Source organism: Lonchura striata, chromosome 4 (assembly GCF_046129695.1).
Source record: "Lonchura striata isolate bLonStr1 chromosome 4, bLonStr1.mat, whole genome shotgun sequence".
Lineage (NCBI taxonomy): Eukaryota > Metazoa > Chordata > Aves > Passeriformes > Estrildidae > Lonchura > Lonchura striata.
Window position 1 is genome coordinate 65062925 of NC_134606.1, and position 17086 is coordinate 65080010.

General features: G+C 40.3%; 1 protein-coding gene and 1 long non-coding RNA gene across 2 annotated transcripts in view; one reads left to right on the forward strand and one right to left on the reverse strand.

Annotated features, from left to right (window-relative positions):
* Positions 1 to 688: 688 nt before the first annotated feature.
* LOC144246233 (uncharacterized) lies at positions 689 to 1776 on the reverse strand. Its single transcript, XR_013339900.1, has 2 exons — positions 1701 to 1776; positions 689 to 865 (listed from the first exon to the last, which is right to left on the reverse strand). It is a non-coding gene; the product is annotated as an uncharacterized LOC144246233 (long non-coding RNA).
* INPP4B (inositol polyphosphate-4-phosphatase type II B) overlaps positions 1756 to 17086 on the forward strand; it is a 290218-nt gene continuing 274887 nt past the window's right edge. Inside the window, exon 1 of the mRNA XM_031504683.2 lies at positions 1756 to 1871. The gene's annotated coding sequence lies outside the window, so the exon portion shown is untranslated. The remainder of the gene's footprint in view (positions 1872 to 17086) is intronic.

Genomic DNA, 17086 nt, shown 5'->3' on the forward strand with positions numbered 1-17086 from the left:
TTCATTTGAAAAGCAACCACACACTAAATACCCATAGTATTTGGTTCTTAAGGAAGCACAGATAAAGGAACAACCCATGCAATTAAATTGCACATAGCCAAGTTTTTCAAGCTCCCTGTTCACCATCTAGATTGTCATTGGTGGAAACCTGAGTCTACTGCTACTAGTTTCTGTGACAGCAGGATCTTTCCTGCTATGTGTTACACTATGGAACATAAAAAATTTAACAAGGAAAATTGTGACAAAACTCCTGTTGTGAGAAGCAAAATATTGTTCATGAGAGACGCCCAAAGACTAATCTCTGAATTGAAAAGGTAGTTTAACTTCACAATGATGATTCGTTCAATATGAGTCTTATTTAAACATTTATGCATGAGTATCTTTATGTAAGTGGGTAGTTCCACCAAGCTAGATTTTTGTGTATTACTTTGTTTAGATGTTTGGACAAGGTCAAATATCTCTTGTGCCTTCTCAGCATTTTCCTTTCAATTCTGTGTCGCTTATAATGCTATTTGTTTAGTTCCCATCTTTGTGTCTCTGCTCCCAGTTTTGTATCTGTTTTGACTTCAAGCTCTTGAAGCTGAATCAATCTTGCTTTGCACAGATCACTGTAAGGCTTTGTAAGGCTTTGTGCTGGTACCTGTAATAACTGCAGTTATTACAACACAGGAAACACTAAAAATCCAACTCTGAAACAAATTATATTGAGTAGGTTAATATAACTATCTAATCTGTATTAACTTCAGTTGCTTGGAGAGTAACGGTGTAGGAGTGACTTATGCTGCTCAAATCCCAGACAGCGTCCTGCAATAACGCACACGTAGTCTCAAAAGGATTGATTGAAGCTTCAAATACCAGAATTTATCTACGTACAAAAGAAGTAGAAAAAAACCCCTGGATTAAAAAAAAAAGATCATTATCAATGAGCAAAATGCTTTACAAATTATTTGTCTTAATTCCACTGTTGCCATACCTACAGACCCAGTTTTCAGATGCCATGAATACAAGGCCAGGTGCATGGATGCCATTAGTACTTTCTTGATCGGCAGCACCGGCCAGAGGCGAGGTGCAGCGCTGCCACCGTCCTCCCTGCCAGGACCAGGCAACCCTCATCGCCCACCCCCCCCAAAGTTTTTGAGGCTGGAAGGCGGCTGGCCCGGCGGCTCCGAGAAACCGCTTGCTTGCCTTCTAGAGAGATTCGCTTTCCAGCTGCGGGACAGGGAAGGGACTAGCGTTTCCCACCGCTCCTGCTGCCTTCCCCGGAGCCGCAGTGCCCCGCGAAATGCCGATGGGAGCTCGCCAGCCAGGGTCGAGCTGGCGCCGGCCTCCTCGGGAACGACCCCAGCCCGCTCCGCCCGTCCCCTCGGGCCGCGCGGCCCCCGGCAGCACCTCCCAGCCCCCGGCGGAGGCGGCCGCGGAGGCCGGGCTCCCTCTGGGCGGCAGGAGGTGAATGGCAAGCGCCGGCGTCTCCCTCCCACACCCCAGCGTCGGTCTCGCCTCCTCCAGCAGCAGCAGCAGCGGGTCACCTCTGCGCGGCCGAGCCGCGCCGCGCCGCGCTGCCTGCTGGCCGCAGGGCTCCCGGAGAGGCGGCCGGAGGCTGCCCTCGCTACCTGGGGCCGCCGCCCGCCCGCGGTGACACTGGGAGGGCACTCCCGAGGGCGGCGCCGGGCAGGAGCGCCCGCAGCCAGAGGCAGTCGCACCTCTCCTCGGCGGCGGGGAGGCTCGGCTCCGGCTGCCCGGCTCTTCATTTCCTCTCGCCGTCCGTCGCGCTGTTGGAGGCTCCGGACTATAAATAGCAGCTCGTCCGCCGCCGAGCGCCTCCCGCACACCGAGGGGGAAAGTGCCGCGCCGGCCGCCCCGCCGCCGGACAGGTACCGCCGCTCGGGAGGGGTGCGGGGCTCTCGATGCCGGCCAGGGTTTTGTTTCCTTGTTTTCCCTTTGGGCTCCGGCGCGTCAGGAGGGATCAGAAGCCGAGAATGGGCTCCGGCAAAGTCCCTCCCTTTCATTCCCTTACCAAGTTTCTTAAGGTCACAGCCCTGGCAGCGGAAGAAGGCGCGTTCGCCGGGAGCCGCGGTCGCCGCTGGGCGAGAGGCGATCCGGGCGGGCGCGGCTGCCGCTCTCCCGCCTCCCCAGCGCCGGCGCTGAGGGAAGGAGGGTGGCCCGGCCGAGCCGGAGACCCCTGCCCGGCCCGCTCCAGGGATCGCTGGGAGTGCGGAGGGACCCGAACTGCCAGGGTGGCTTCTGGCTAGGACGCGTCAGGGATCTCCCGGAATTTCTCCCGACGGCGGCGGCGTTGCCCGCCGCGATGTCGCCTTGGCCGCGGTGCCGGCCCCCCCGTGCAGCTGGAATCGTGGCCCTTCTGAAGGGCTATCGGGAGGTCTCCAGGACCTTACCTGCAAAGGTTTCGTGTCGCCTTCGAAAGTTGGGAATGCTCGGGTGAGGGTAGCGACTTCTGTGGGTGACGCTAAGGGTTAATTTGGTGGAGTAATTGAGCTATAGGATCCCCATATTGCAAAGAGCAGCGTCTGCCGAGATGTAATGGAAACCACAAGAAAGATCTTACAGATAATGAAGTTGAGCAGAGTTGTAACTTGAAATTGTATCAGTCAGAAGAGGTGGGGTGGGGGATGATCAATTTCTGATCTACAATCGAGTAGAGCTCGGTTTTCTTTTTCTGAAATGACGCTGAGAATTTGAAGCATGGATGGCAGTTGGGAGTCCCACCTTTTCCCCCAAAACTGACCCGGTACCTTATCCAAAATAGAAATAATAGGATCAAGTCTTTGTGGAGCTGTGTTTTTATCTGATGCCTAATTATGTTTCCATTTATCTTCCTTGCTAGAAGAAACTTACTTATTTATTTACCCATTAATGATGTGTTAAATAGATATACTAAAATCAGGCCATACGTAGGCCATTTACATCTGACTTTCAGTCTCAGAGATGAGAATATTTTTCGTTTTTACCGGCTTACAGGCACTCTTTGTATGTAAATGATGCCTACATAGCAAGAATGATGGGGAGAATGTCTCTTTCTCGGTCTGTATCAAAGAAAAAGTATGCAAATAATTGGTTACTAACAAAACTTCTGTTCAGATGAGTATTTGCAAGTGTGATAGAAGTCTTTAAAAAGGCAGTTTTCTAGCCACTTGGTTATTTTCAATGTTTTTATTTTACTTGATTAAATTTCAGCTAGCTTTAAAGAGCTGCAGTATCTCAGGTTTTTTGTTCTGTGAACCTGTATATTGGATGGTGCTTGCGTAGGTAAGCCCTCGTTACTGTATCTATCCATGCTAGACTGAATGTTGTTTACTTCACACATGTTGATAATCTCACCAAAATTAGGATACAAGTCACAAGATGAGTATGAACAGCAATTAGTTCTGTGAGATTTTTACAGCCCTGATGGCGTTAGTGGCAGCATGTGGCAGTGTTACTACTTCAGAGCCCTATTTCTGCTTTTTTTCTCCCCTTCCACTTTCTGACAGTTTCTACAGCACTGAAGATAAGACTAAATCTTTCTTGAAAATGCATCTTTTCTTTTACTGGCTTTCTTGGACTCACTGAAGCTTCAAGTTCCTGTTCTCCATGGGTTCCTGAAACCTTGGAAGTGCAGCTGATCCTTCTTTTGCTCCGGTTTCTTTGGCGAGACTTATCCATGAAGCTGCTTTAGTGTTTTTGATCAAAGAACTCTCTCTTCCTCAGCGTAAGGTATATCTGTTTGAGCAGTTGTATCCAAGTACCTCTTACATATCCTCCTTTATGATCTATAGTCTCCTTATCTTCACATCTGACAAAGATTTCACATTAGGTGAAGGTTTTGTGAACCAAAAAGGCAAGATTAATACTCTGCTTAGTGCCTAGAAGTCTACTGTACTGTAAGAAATAAAAAAAACCAAAACAACCCAACACCTGAACAAAAACCACAGGAGTGGAAGACCTGCCTGGAGCATGGAAGTCAGCCTGTAAAGGACAGTGCTGCTGGCTGACATTAATGAGTGGAGGCTGTGAGAAAGTCTGCAGGTGAAGTAATTGTTTGAATAGGCCTAAATTCACTGTGAATTGTTGGAGGCAAAGTAGTGGCATTGATAGGTATGCTGAATTATTTAGCTTGTTAAGGATATATATTTTTAGCATATGACTTCTGCAGAGAAATATGAAAACAATACTCTTTGAATTTATGTAGCAGATTTACATGAGGAAGTAAGATTGTTTACTGAGACAAATCCAAAGGTGGACAGAACACTAAAGTTTCTTCAAAACTTTTGATGACTTGAGGCCTCATGCTTAAACACTTGGGTAAACAGCTTAAACACTGTATAGCTAACACAGTTAGCTACATATTTCTCCCTAACTTATATATTCATAGCTCTTCCTGTATGTGAAATGCTCTCTGACTGATGGACATTTTTAGGAAGGGCTAGTTTTGCTTGGCTTATTAAATATCTTGTATTATACTAATATTTTATTGTTATTATTGATGAATGGTGAATGTTATTTATTACACTTTTGAGAAAGGATTCTTTATTTGAAGTAATCTGGGCTAATATAGCTCAAATTATATGAAATACTTTTCCCTGGATTTTTTAATTTACTTGCAAATCTCACTTTGATTGTCAAAACATGACCCTGATGGAAGGGTGAATGTTATTTGGCATGAGTTGGCAGTCCTGGCCTCATCAGGCCTTGGGTCTTGTCTGCTACTTACCCTGGGTTTAGGGCCCTCCCCACACTTTCTGATTTCACCTACAAACCTGGCAATGTCACTACAAATTTGTCCTGACTTTTCCATCTCTTTATCCAGCAGCAGTCACAGCTAATTTTTTTTTTTTTTTTTTTTTTTTTTTAAGGGAATTCTTAATTCTTCCTTAACTCAGCTGGGTAAGGATCTGGTCAGTTAACTTCTCAGACTCTCCTGTCCTGGATAGTTGATATGTTACAGAAAACCTGAGGCAAACTGTGAAAGGCCAGCTGGGTTTCACAAGGTTTGAGTGTGGTCTGAGATGTCTTCACAGTCATACAGGATTTTAATTAAAAAGACTTGCTTGTCTTCATACAGAATCCATGCTAGCAATTCTAAAGAGGGCTTGAGGTTTGTGGATATTAGTTTCCTGGTGTTTGGAGAACTGGGCTTTTACTGCTTGCTAGAAGAGGGAAAAAAAAAATGTATGAGCTACTGATGTAGAATCCTCTAGTCCGTTTTCTCCATAATCTGCAAAGGAAGATTCAATTGATTTGGCCAGGTCAGTAGCTGAAATAACATACTGAAAAGTGAAGTGAACATCTTGTGCTGTACATGGTATGATTATGAAGATGTCTTGAGAGGGAGTGAATAGAACAAACTGTATCTGCTTATTCTGTAGGGTTTTCAAGTTTACAATGATAAAATTTACTTACCTATTTCAGTAATGGGTTTTGAATTGTTTGGTGTCAGTGTAGTTGGAGTGACTTTTAAGAAATGTAGAATTATTTCTGCTTTTCAAGTATTATAGATCTGAAGTCTAAAGAACTTGACACCCTTCAGAATCCAAAGAGACTGGGCTGGAGTGTTCTTTTTACAGTCGCTTCAGCTCTGGCTCTGCACAGGAGGTTTCAAATTTGGTCTGGATGTTAAAAGCCTTTTTGTCTCAGTCTGGCAAACTAAGCATCTTCCTATTTGTCAGTGAATTTACCCCACAGGTTCCTTTAGATTGTTCTTAATGTTGAACTAGGCTCTATTAAATTAAAATACATAAGAAAACTCAAGCTCAAGGTGCTTACTTGACATAGTACCGTGTCAAAGTGTTAAATGTGATGCTGTTTTTCAAGGTCACTTTGGCAGTCTGAGTTTATGCTCTGTTACTGGGTTCCATGGCATTAAAAATCAATTCCATCAGTTCTTTTTTGATGGTTGTCTTTTGTTTTGTTTTGTATCCTGTTTCTATGAAATTTCACCATGACCCCAGTGAAAATTTATCTTGAGTATGTCAGTAAAGTCAGTCTGGGGGGAACTTTCTCTTAAACTTAACATATATAAATAACTAAACCACTTTCCTTTGGATCAATTTCTTTCATTCTGCTATCTGTACTCTTGCTGTTTGGAGTTTCTTGCTGCAATAACACTATTTTGGCAAATAGGGTGAAATCTCTTAATATGAGGCACTACAAAGACCCTGTTTTTTAACGTGACTGTAAGAAGTGGATATGTAAAGGGCAATTAAGAGGAAGAAAGTCTTGGAGGGAATAAGCTTTTATTGTATTTTGACAGCTGTTCATGTACGGTCAAGTTTGTGTATTATTTGTTTAGTTATCAAGTGTGATCTTAGCGTATTATAGCAATGCTAGTAAGATGCACTAAACCTAGGGTACATATTTCTATTATGAAAATGTGAAACATGCAAATGGGTGTAAAATCTAGGTGTTAAATGTGGCTTTGTATCTTGTGCATTTGTGCAGATGGAGCATTAAGCAGAATGCATCAGCTCTGATGTTGCACGGTGTTTCTGTAGCAGCAGTAACAGGTTCTGTTTGCTTTGTGTTTGTGTAAGTGGCTAAAGAAAACAGCTGTCAGTAAATATGAGTTTTTTAAGATGAAATAACTTTCTCTGCTATAGAAATGTAATTTTGGAATAATATTTTTATTGGGTTATTCCATATTGTTCTGTAAATGAGAACAGGGGTTGTTACACAGAGTAGGAAATAGGTTATTGTGAACATCAAATGCACTCAGTCTGCTATTTTTATAGTTTTAAAAATATAGTATAAGTATAACATATAAAACTATATTTTAAAATATTGGAAAAATATAGTTAAAAACATAGCCCTTTCAATTGATGATAATTAATTTAGATTAATTTTTAAAATTAATAATCTAAAAATTGTAGTGTCTAAGAAGTACCTTTTTGCTTTAGCCAAGTAAGAGTGTGGGGTGGATATTAGTTTTCCCCCTTCAAAAGGCAGCTATAGTGCTCTGCTGTATCTGGAATTTCTGTATTACTGCCTGTCATGACACAGAACTTGGTGGCTTTTGTAGAATGACCACGGGGTGTAGCCTCTCTGGGTTAGCTGGAAATGAGAATTCCGAGATGTTGTTGTCTCTGTGGAAAGGCAACTTTGTAAAGCAAACTCCCCTGTAGGGCTGCGCAGCAGCTCTTTCCACAGGAGTACTGTGACAAGATCATCAGATGGTGGCCCAGCCATTGAACCTTGCAATAAAGACAGAGGATGTAAATGAGGAAGAAACACCTGGTGAAAAAAAAAGAGTAAACATTGAAGTAAATGTTCTGACCTGCAATTGAGAAATATTGTTCAATTTGTTCTGTAGTTTCTAGACAAGCACAGATGCTTAATTTGCATTAATTTTCACTCAGTGAATCTACATTAAACATTTTTCCAAATGATTCATATTTGATAATTGTTTAGCCATAGAGTTACAACAATTAGGAATTATATATTTTTAACTCTAGGAACTTTTTTTTGGCTTTCCTGCTGTCAGTGTCAGATTACTTTAAGTTCTGCTATTTTGTTTCAGCTGGCTAGCATCAACATTTTCTACTAGGAATGGAGAGTTTCCAGTATCAGACTACACTAGGTGGCAGTGTAAAATATGAAGAAGCCTAGAAACATTTGGAATTCTTTATGAACCCCATAGAAGCTGCCACATTTATGATTAATTTTGCAGATAAGACTATTTTTACAGCATAGTCTCCTCTTAGATATGAGGTCACTTACTTTTTATGGTCCTAATTTTTCTTGGCTTTACCTTGTTTGAGTCAGGGAATGTGTTTGGGCACCTACTTATTGGAAGATAGCTGGTATACTGAAAATTCAGTTTACGCTTTTATTGTGGTTAGCTGGCTTGTGTTTGCAGTTACTGGTTAGGAAAACCACACAGAGTTGAAAATGTTATGTGAGATGTATATTTTAACTGTAGGACAGAAGCTGTCAACTGATGAAACAATGATGGTGAGTCTTCATTTGACCTTTTGTAGCTGTATTATAGCCATTTATAATTTATCTAGGATGATCTGGTATGCATATATTAATTTTAAAACGAAAATACTGGAATTTTACATAATCTGATGTCAAATTGCATGCACTGTTGGAGTTTACTGTCTTTAACTTAGCGAATATGAGAATATGTATATGTGTGAACTAATATGTATATATACACACACCCCCACCCCCAGTTGCTGTGGCTATAAGTTTTCTTAAAAATTGTAAGATTTGTGAGTCTTAAAATGCATCTTATTGTTCTTTAAGCATTGCAAGGGAGCTTAAGTGACAGTGGGAGTTAGGACAGTTGTCTGTGAGCAAAGTACATCCTTTGTTAGTAAAGTTTGGAGTCCTTTCAAAGTTTTTCTTCAGCAATGCCTGATTAGACAAAAATTCTGATCAAGGTGGAGAAAGTAACATTTACGGAAACCTTTAAATCAGTTTCTGTGCCATCAAGATGCAATAGCCTAGAGATAGATTTCCCTACTAAAGGATAAAAAGCAAGAGAGATTAGAGGACCCAGCCTGTAAAGGTTGTGTACAGAGTTCCTGAACTGCTTTGTTATGTGAAATGAGAAAGCAGTTTGATGTAACACCATGAAAGCTTTGTGTTTTTATAAATTGGATTTTCTCTCTCTGACAAAAATGAAAAGCCTAGTCACAGCAGCTTCTTTGGAGCTGTGTACTATAAAAGGCCAAGCTGTCCACATGCTGAAATTGTTAAATGAATTTAGGCTGTCAAAATACATATGAAAATATATTTAGTACCTTGCATTAAAATTGATCAGCAATTAATCTGATGGTAAATTAAGATGACTGTACATATATAAGGTACAAGTCAGGGTATGCTGAATATGTTTGAAGAACAAACATCTTACAAAATCCCAACTTTTGATAATGACTTCTTTTAAGCAGAAGACAAAATACTATGAAGCAGTGGGAGTATTTAGTGAGGAAACACTTCCTCCTCCTTTTTTTTAGTTCATACCATTATGGTTTTCACAGAAGAAATTGTTCAGTACCACTGATATCTGTCATATCAGTATTCTGAAGATAATGTGAAAGATTTACCAGTATAAAATGTAGATAGTCAAGTAAACCTGTGCTTGCCGACTTACAGAATGTATGTATGGGTCCTGGAGGGGCACTGTAAGTAGTGACCCTCTATGTTCATGTAATTTTTGGGAAATTTGGACTAAACTTTTATCATTCATAGTTTCAGCAAAGGAAACCTGGCATAAATTCTCCTTGGCAACTCTGAATCTTAGTTGTTGCTTGAACTCCAACTGTAAATTGGGATTTCATATCTCAGTTTGAATTGTTTCGATTCAGCATTCATGGCTGTTTTCGTTTGTTTGTGTTTACTGGTGTTGATTGAATGGCAAGCTGTGGTAATCCTGCACAAAAGTAAAAGCATGCTAAGCACCAGTTTATCAAAAAAGAAGGATTGTGGATGGCAATATTCATGTTAATAATACGATTTGCAGCTGAAGATTGATCTAAAGATGTGTGCAAACCTGACAGAGCAGATTCCTGACAAAAGTAGAGTGTGAAAAGACACTGACTGAGTCACAGGGTGAAAGGATAGAGACACTGAAGCAAGATTAAATGGTAGCTTATTTAGACCTGTATAAAACGTATTCCAGAAATAAACTGTCTGATCTGATGTCCAAAGATCGCACTGCCAACCATGATTATTAGGAAAATTAAATCCTTTGGTCCAGTTTGGGCTGTGTTTTATAACCCATGGGTGAAAACTGAAGGAATTACTGATGCTGATCTGGGAAGCAAAGTGGTGAACCTCAGCCTAAACAAAGCAGTTTCCAGAGGTTCTGGAAACAAGTCACTTCTTACCTGAGCAGTGGAAACAAAAGGAAGTCAACCCATCTGGAATTCTTCACTTGTTTTGTCTACTAGAACCAAATCTTGGAGCCTTCTTCTAGGTGGTAGCATTTGTTGACTATGACATTTAAAGAAATCTGATATTTCACTAGAAAACATGCTACAATTGTTTCCATGTTACTCTGAGAATATACATTTGTAATAATTATTTTAAACACCTAATTCAGCACTTGGTCTGCTTGTTGAACAGCATGTTAATGAGATGTTCAGGAGTTATCTATGAATATTTATTAAGATTTATATCAAGAGCAAAATATAGAAAAAACGGTACTCTTTTTCAAAAGAAAAATGATGATTACTCATTTTCAGTGCTCTGAAATTACCTTAACGATCAATTTTGGTATGTTAAAATAATTACATGCTTTTGAATTTTACCTGAAGCAGAGATGTGATGTTTATGCCTTCTCTTTGTTTCTTGGGGCTTTTTTTTTCACCCTTTTAGAAGATGAGCTACCTTTATCTTCATGAACTGTTCCAGATGGGGAGGAGGGTCAAAACACTGTAAAGCATAAACTAGTTTGCCCATTTTAAATAAAATACTGAGGAAGATCTGGCCCGTGTCTGAGCATTTTTCTTGGCAGATGCTTATTAAGTTCTGAAAAACATCAGCTTTGAGAATCTATTTTTGTGTTCTGGAAAAGCAATGTCTCTCACTGAAGTTTGAAGGTTAAGGTAGAAATACTTTTTTGGAAATTGAACTATGAAGTGCAAGAAGATATATTTTTAAGCAATTTAAAAAGACAATACCAGCCTGTCAGTTTTGACCCTAGTTTTTCATTTCTGTATTTGGAACAGTGTTGCAGCTTTACACACAGATGATGTTAGTTCTGCTGTAGTAAATAATTCAAAAGAGCCTTTGTTGTGTATTCAGCACTGTCATACATCTCTCACCTCCCCTTAGTGTTGGGAGCAGATTCTGGCCCCATTTGCACTGCTGTAGGTTTGCTGCAGCTCAAGGAAACACTTCAGAAGATCTTGGCTTTTGGGATTTTTTTTTCTAAAAAACCTTCACTTAAAAATGAAATTTTAAAACTTAGCAGTAATTTACCCTCTCGTATGTTGATTCTGAAAATGCACAGAAGGGACGAGATGGTAAGAGAAACCCAAGTGTGCTGGTATTTTTGTAGGAAGGCTTCATCTTGGAAGCCCTTATTGGGCTGAGTGTCAGACTGGAACTTTGAATCCTTGAACAGGCAGGATAAGATGTGTCTCTGTTAAATGGCAATGGGGAACTGGAGGAGAGCTGGTGTCTGCAGAGCAGGGCACCTCTGGGAAGCCATAAAAACATCGGGGCTAATAGAAATTTGCCTCCCAGCTGGGAAAAGCAGTATGCCATAACCAGTCTCAGTGCTGCAGCTTTCCTGAATCTTTAACAATGAAGATGTCTTTGTGTGCTTGGCTACTTTACATCTTACCTGAAAGTTTGTTTTGTTCCTGTTTGTCTTTAGAGAATTTCTGTGTCTAAGAGCAAATAGGCTGCCTCTTTTGACTACAGTAAATTCTATTTTTACATACTATTGAACAATCTGTGTTTTCTTTTTTTAATGAAAAGTGCTTATAGTTGTTTTTTTGGAACTTAATGAGAAGTGTTTGTTAGTATCAAAAACTAGTAAAGTCTCTGTCATACTACAGCCAGCTTGCCCTCTTGTCAGCAGAACTGAGCTTTTCTTTTTCATCATGGATGGTTACCTTTCAGCTTGTTCTATTTCTGTCCAAATAGTGTTGCTCCCATTCTAGCCCAGTGAAGGATATTCATAGCTTTCAGACCTAGTTCTCATCACAGCCAGACCACTAACAGCATCAGACAGTGTTGAGGTGGGAGGTGCATGGAACTTGCCATGCTCTTGTCAGTAGAATTTTCTGAGTCTGACAGATGATGCAACCAAACAAATAAACAAAATTCAGATCCTGTAATGTCTGTAGGCAGCAGGTGTTGGTACAGGTCATGGACTGCAGTGGTTCAGGTAACTGGAAAAATAAACAAAATAATTTATGCTGTCTTGGAAATGGACACTTCCTTAATCCATCAATTTAAATGTTGTCGTATGTGAAGGAAGGGACAGTGTAAGGAAGTTCATAAGGATTGGACTGAGAGACACAGATTTTTCTTCTTGTCTGCTGTGCCACATTATAAAAAAAAAGAAAAAAAGAAAAAAAAATAATTACCAGGCGATGAGGAGATAATTATACCATCAAGCACAGGGTATTTCATGGCCATTGTGGGCAAACAGCTTTGGCTGCTCCAGGCAAGGGACCAACTTAATTAAAAACAATGACCAAAAAAAAAAAAAAGGGCAAATCAAAAATTCTAATTTATCTAACCCATTTACTAAAGAATAATATTGAAAGCCCATTAGTTTTTCTACAGAAACTAACATTTTATCTATAAATGCAACATTTAGAAACTTCTCTGGCTTTGCTTTAAAAATGTACAAACAGCATGAGTTCTACAGTTTGAGAGTTTAAAATAGATTTTATGCCAATTTTCTGATACTGCTTTTTATCATATTTTTCACTTCTAAGTAAGGGGAAAGCTGAGATCCGTAGCAGGAATTGAATTTTTTTTTTCTATTTATTGGAATAGCCTTAGGGCAGAGAGAAGGACGCAGAGGAAGCCAACCATACCCTGGCTGCATCCAGAGCCCTGTGGGCAGCAGGTCAAGGGAAGGGATTCTGCCCCTCTACTCTGCTCTGGTGAGACTCTGCTGCAGTGCTGCATCAGCTCTGGGGTCTCAGGATAAGAGGGATATGGACCTGTTGGAACAAGTCCAGAGGAGGCCACAAAGATGATGAGAGGGCTGGAGCACCTCTCCTGTGAAGACAGGCTGAGAAAGGTGGGGTTGTTTAGCCTTGAGAAGAGAAGGTTTCCAGGGAGACCTTTACAGCAACCTAAAGATGCTGCAAGAGAGCTGGAGCAGGACCCTTGGGGCATGGAGTGGCAGGACAAGGGGTAATGAGTTAACGCTGGAAGTGGGCAAGTGTAGATTAGATATTAGGAAAAAATTATTTACTTTGAGGGTGGTGAGGTGCTGGAATAGGTTGCCCAGAAAATCTGTGGATACCTCATCCCTGGAAGTTTTCAAGGCCAGGTTGCATGGGACTTTGAGCCACCTGGTCTAAAGAAAAGTATTCCTGCCCATGGCAGGGGGATTGGAAGGAGATGATCTTTGAGATCACTTCTAACCTAAACCTTTCTGTGATTCTGTGACCATCATTTGCAATGAAGCAAACTCTGTTTGATCAGGTTATGCATCTTATGGTAGTGTGGGTGCTGTCCTGGCCTGTAAGCCTTGCTTTGTCTGTAATTGAACCATTGTGGCTGCAGCATTACCAGCCTAACATCTCATTACATGAGAAGCATAGGGAAATAGAAACTTCTGGGCTGGATTGCCCAGGGAATCAAGTAAAGATGGGTGAAAGTAAAGATGCGTGAGCCTGAGACTGTGTTGTACCTTTAGCTATCAAATCTAAAACTTAAAAGTCAATGTCATCCTAAAAATTCAGAATGAATCTATACAATAATTTCAACCTTCTGTTTTCAAGAACATTTTTATTTGTAATTGGTATGCTAAATTGTTACAGAATATGATGTGGGAATGGAACTGGCTGGGATGAATAGTGGTTTAGCCTCGGTATATACAGGAGGCATCAACCTGAGATCATGGGAAGTGGGATGCTGAAAGGGAGATAGCTGGTCAGGTCATGGAGAGAAAAGTGTAGCCAAGGGAGTTGGTATTCCCTTACAGAGTAATGGAATTACTCTATAATGGGTCGTATTTCTGGTTCTTGTTCTTAGTTGGTTCATGACCTGTCACATACAAGGTCATGTTCCTAGTTTGCACATGTGATTGGACCCTTGCCACACCCCATCCTCTTTGGATCTTGCCCCTAAGATTGTGTGGTTTCTATGTTTGTTATTTTGCTATTAAAGTTCTTTATTCTTCAGACAACTCCATCATTCCTTTCCCTCTGTTTTTACCATGTTTGCCCCAGCTGGACCATGCTCAGGGTCACAGCAAGCCAGACTGCAATAATATGGTATTTGAAAATAGCAGCATTACTTCATAAATTACTGCTATTCTAACTGGCCTATATACATGCATTAGTTACATTACTGAAGCTGGTGGGGGGGGAAAGCCTAGAACGGAGTGCGTTTGTATAAATGGACATGTATAAAATTGTACCAAAAGGTTAGAAAGGGAGAAAACATGTGGAAATCAAAAGGCAGAAATAAGGACTCTTATAGAAGTTTCTGCTGCTGTGCTTATAAGTATGAACTCTTTTCCTGTTATGTCCAGTTGAGCTACCTTGTGCCTCTCTGGCATCGGTTTGGAAATGTCAAAAATAGAAATGTTTTTGAGTCAGACTATGTGTATCCCTGCTAGCTCAGTGGGACAGTGATTCCTGGTAATAGAAACTGAATTCAACTTCGAGTACATATTGTTACAGGGCATAATTCTCTAATAGTTTTGGCAAGTAATTTTCCAGTCTTACTTTTAGTTGTGGATTTAATATTTAACATGCAAGGATTCTTAATGTTAGGAGTAACATTAAGGAATATTAATATTTAATTCAATGTAATAAGAAATAGCTTACAGTCATTTTTGCAGATGAAATAGGTAAGATATCTCTCATGGTTCCTTTGGAATTTTGGTGCTTCTTAATCACTCTGCTTAAGGGATAAGGCATAAAATCTTCCTTTGTATGTGACTGCCAGAAGTCAGATTACATTGGAACTAAATAAACAGTGAGTTGGAAGGAATTTAGATTAACATCCATATTTGTAGATTTTGAAATTACCTTAATCTGGAAAAACAAAACTTGAAAGTTGTCATCTGTGGCAGCACTATGTTAAGCTCTGCATTGGCACAGTTCTTACTTCTGTGCTGCTCTGAGTTCAAAACTGGTGTTTTGCAGCTCTAGTTTCCATTCATGGAAGTAGGACATAGTGGAAGAGCTGTCTCCTTGGATGTGCTTTAAATTTCACTCTGCAGGGCAGTTTGCTGGTCAGAGTTGGTGATTTCACTGGAACAGAAGGTTCAGATTAGATGAAGACCTTCAATTAAAGTCTTCAGTATTAAACCTGTGTTATTATTAAAACCAGAATACATTGGTGATTTTATTAATCGTCTTGCTTTGAGTTGTGGTTTAAATTTGAATTCTTCCTTTAAAGATTTTTTGGGCAAGATTTCTTCTGGCTTCCCTTTGCCTCTGTCCCTGAGTGCAGAGACTCTTGTGTGCTGGTAGCTGCTCACCAGCTCAGTTTCCTATTCTTCAGCTTAGTTGTAGTACCCTATCATTAAGAATTACTTAATGATCTGGTTAGGACTATGTATTGCCATATACTGAAATATTTCTTCCTCTTCATTCTTGTAGTGGTAGTTTTCTGCCCTAATCCAAAATGCAATGTTATTCGTCATGAGGTTTAATTACTTTCTCTACAGCTAAAAATACGGCGTTTTTCCGGCTGAAATAAGTTTGTTGGTGTTTGGGTTTCTTTGTTTATTTTGTGTTTAATAGTGGGATAGATTAAACTATTTAAGAATATTTTAGAGAATGTCTGCCTCAAACATGGTAAGATGCTGGGAAACTGGGAAAGATTTGGGAACAGAATGGTTTTGTTAGAGAATGCTAATGTGGGAAATGGTGGAAATTAATTTTGTGGGAAGAAAGACTAGGTAGTTCCTGTAATGACAGCGAGGTATAATTGAATTAGGAAGTTGGTATGAGGGGTTAGGATGAGAATATTTTATAAGGATTTGAAGGATGGTCACTGGAGGTGAAGTGACAATCTCTTGGTTCATTTTGCCCTCTACATCGATTACTTCCTCAGTTTTTGAGGCTTTTCTGTTAAAAAGTTCTATGCAATTTATTTTGCGTAGCCTACAAATTAGTTGCATGACTATCAAAAATCTTGTGCAAGTCATAGTCAAAAAAATTAAATAAATCCAGTCTCTCCTTTCTGTGTGACTGTATTTTTTCAGTCTAACACAGGAATAAATAATTTTAGTTAAGCAATGTGACAGAAAAAGACAGGCAGAAGAGCATGCATAGAAGAGAAGAGCATACTACTGTGAGGTAGTATTGAGTTCCACCACATGAAAGAGAAGAATGACGAATATTCTGTAATCAGTTGGTACAGGACAACTGTGTTTATTCTACTGGATGACTTGTCATCCAATAAAGTTTCCTGAATGCTCTCACTGAAACACCTAACTTGGTATCAACAAAAGTCACACTGCTCCCAAGTGCAGTGCTGAGCTGGAATTTGTGTCTATCTGCCAGCAATCACTGCTGGTCTGGTATTCTTCACTCCTTGAAGCACAACTCAGCAGACACTACCAAGGAAGGGGACAGAGTTTGTACTATGGCATTGAGTCCTCTGATGACATAAAAAGAGGCAAATTATACTTTTCTAGCCAGTGATCTAGGGATCAGAACTTACTGTTGTATTTCTTTAACCACTTTTATTTAGCATTCTTCCTTTAAAAAATTAGCTTTCACTTAAGCTGAAGACTTACAAATGAAAACAAAACAAATGAATAAAAGCATTTTCTGAAATCATCTTCAGTGATGCCTGCTGTGTAAGAAAAACAGCAAAGCAGCTGCCAGACAGTGTCAGACCTAAAAAGAGACAACCTCATCATCTCTGGCTAGGTATGGCAAAGAGTTACAGTAAAATATGGTTACTGCTAAGCAGATATTAGAAGGTAAACTATCCTTTTCTTCTTGTTTGTGTTTTAAATGCTCTGCTGTAAATAGACAGCATAAATGTTACTGATATGTCTTAAGATGTATGAAATGTCCTGGAACAATGTTCCCAGTCTGTGGTACATGGCAGCTGATGACACAGGTGTCTCCTGTGACAAGTTGGCCTGGCACTGCTGCAGCCAGGCCAGGTAACTGTGAAACCTGAGATATATTTTGTCTGGAGGGCTCTTTTCCTCCTCACTAAATATATGTCCCACCCCTGAGCATCCTCTTTGGAGTGCAAGACCAAAAGTACACTACTGGATTTTGGGGCAGTGGAAGATGAAGCTGTTACGTTTCTCCTTCAGGCTCAATTGGCATTGCTCTAATTTATGTTAGTTTTGAGCTAATGCCTCAATCTATGTGCTGTTCAGATTAGTCCGAGCATAAGGTGCTTTGGGTAAATTGCTTCTCTCATGTTCAGATTGGCTTCTAGTACCTCTCTCTCTGGGGTGAATGTA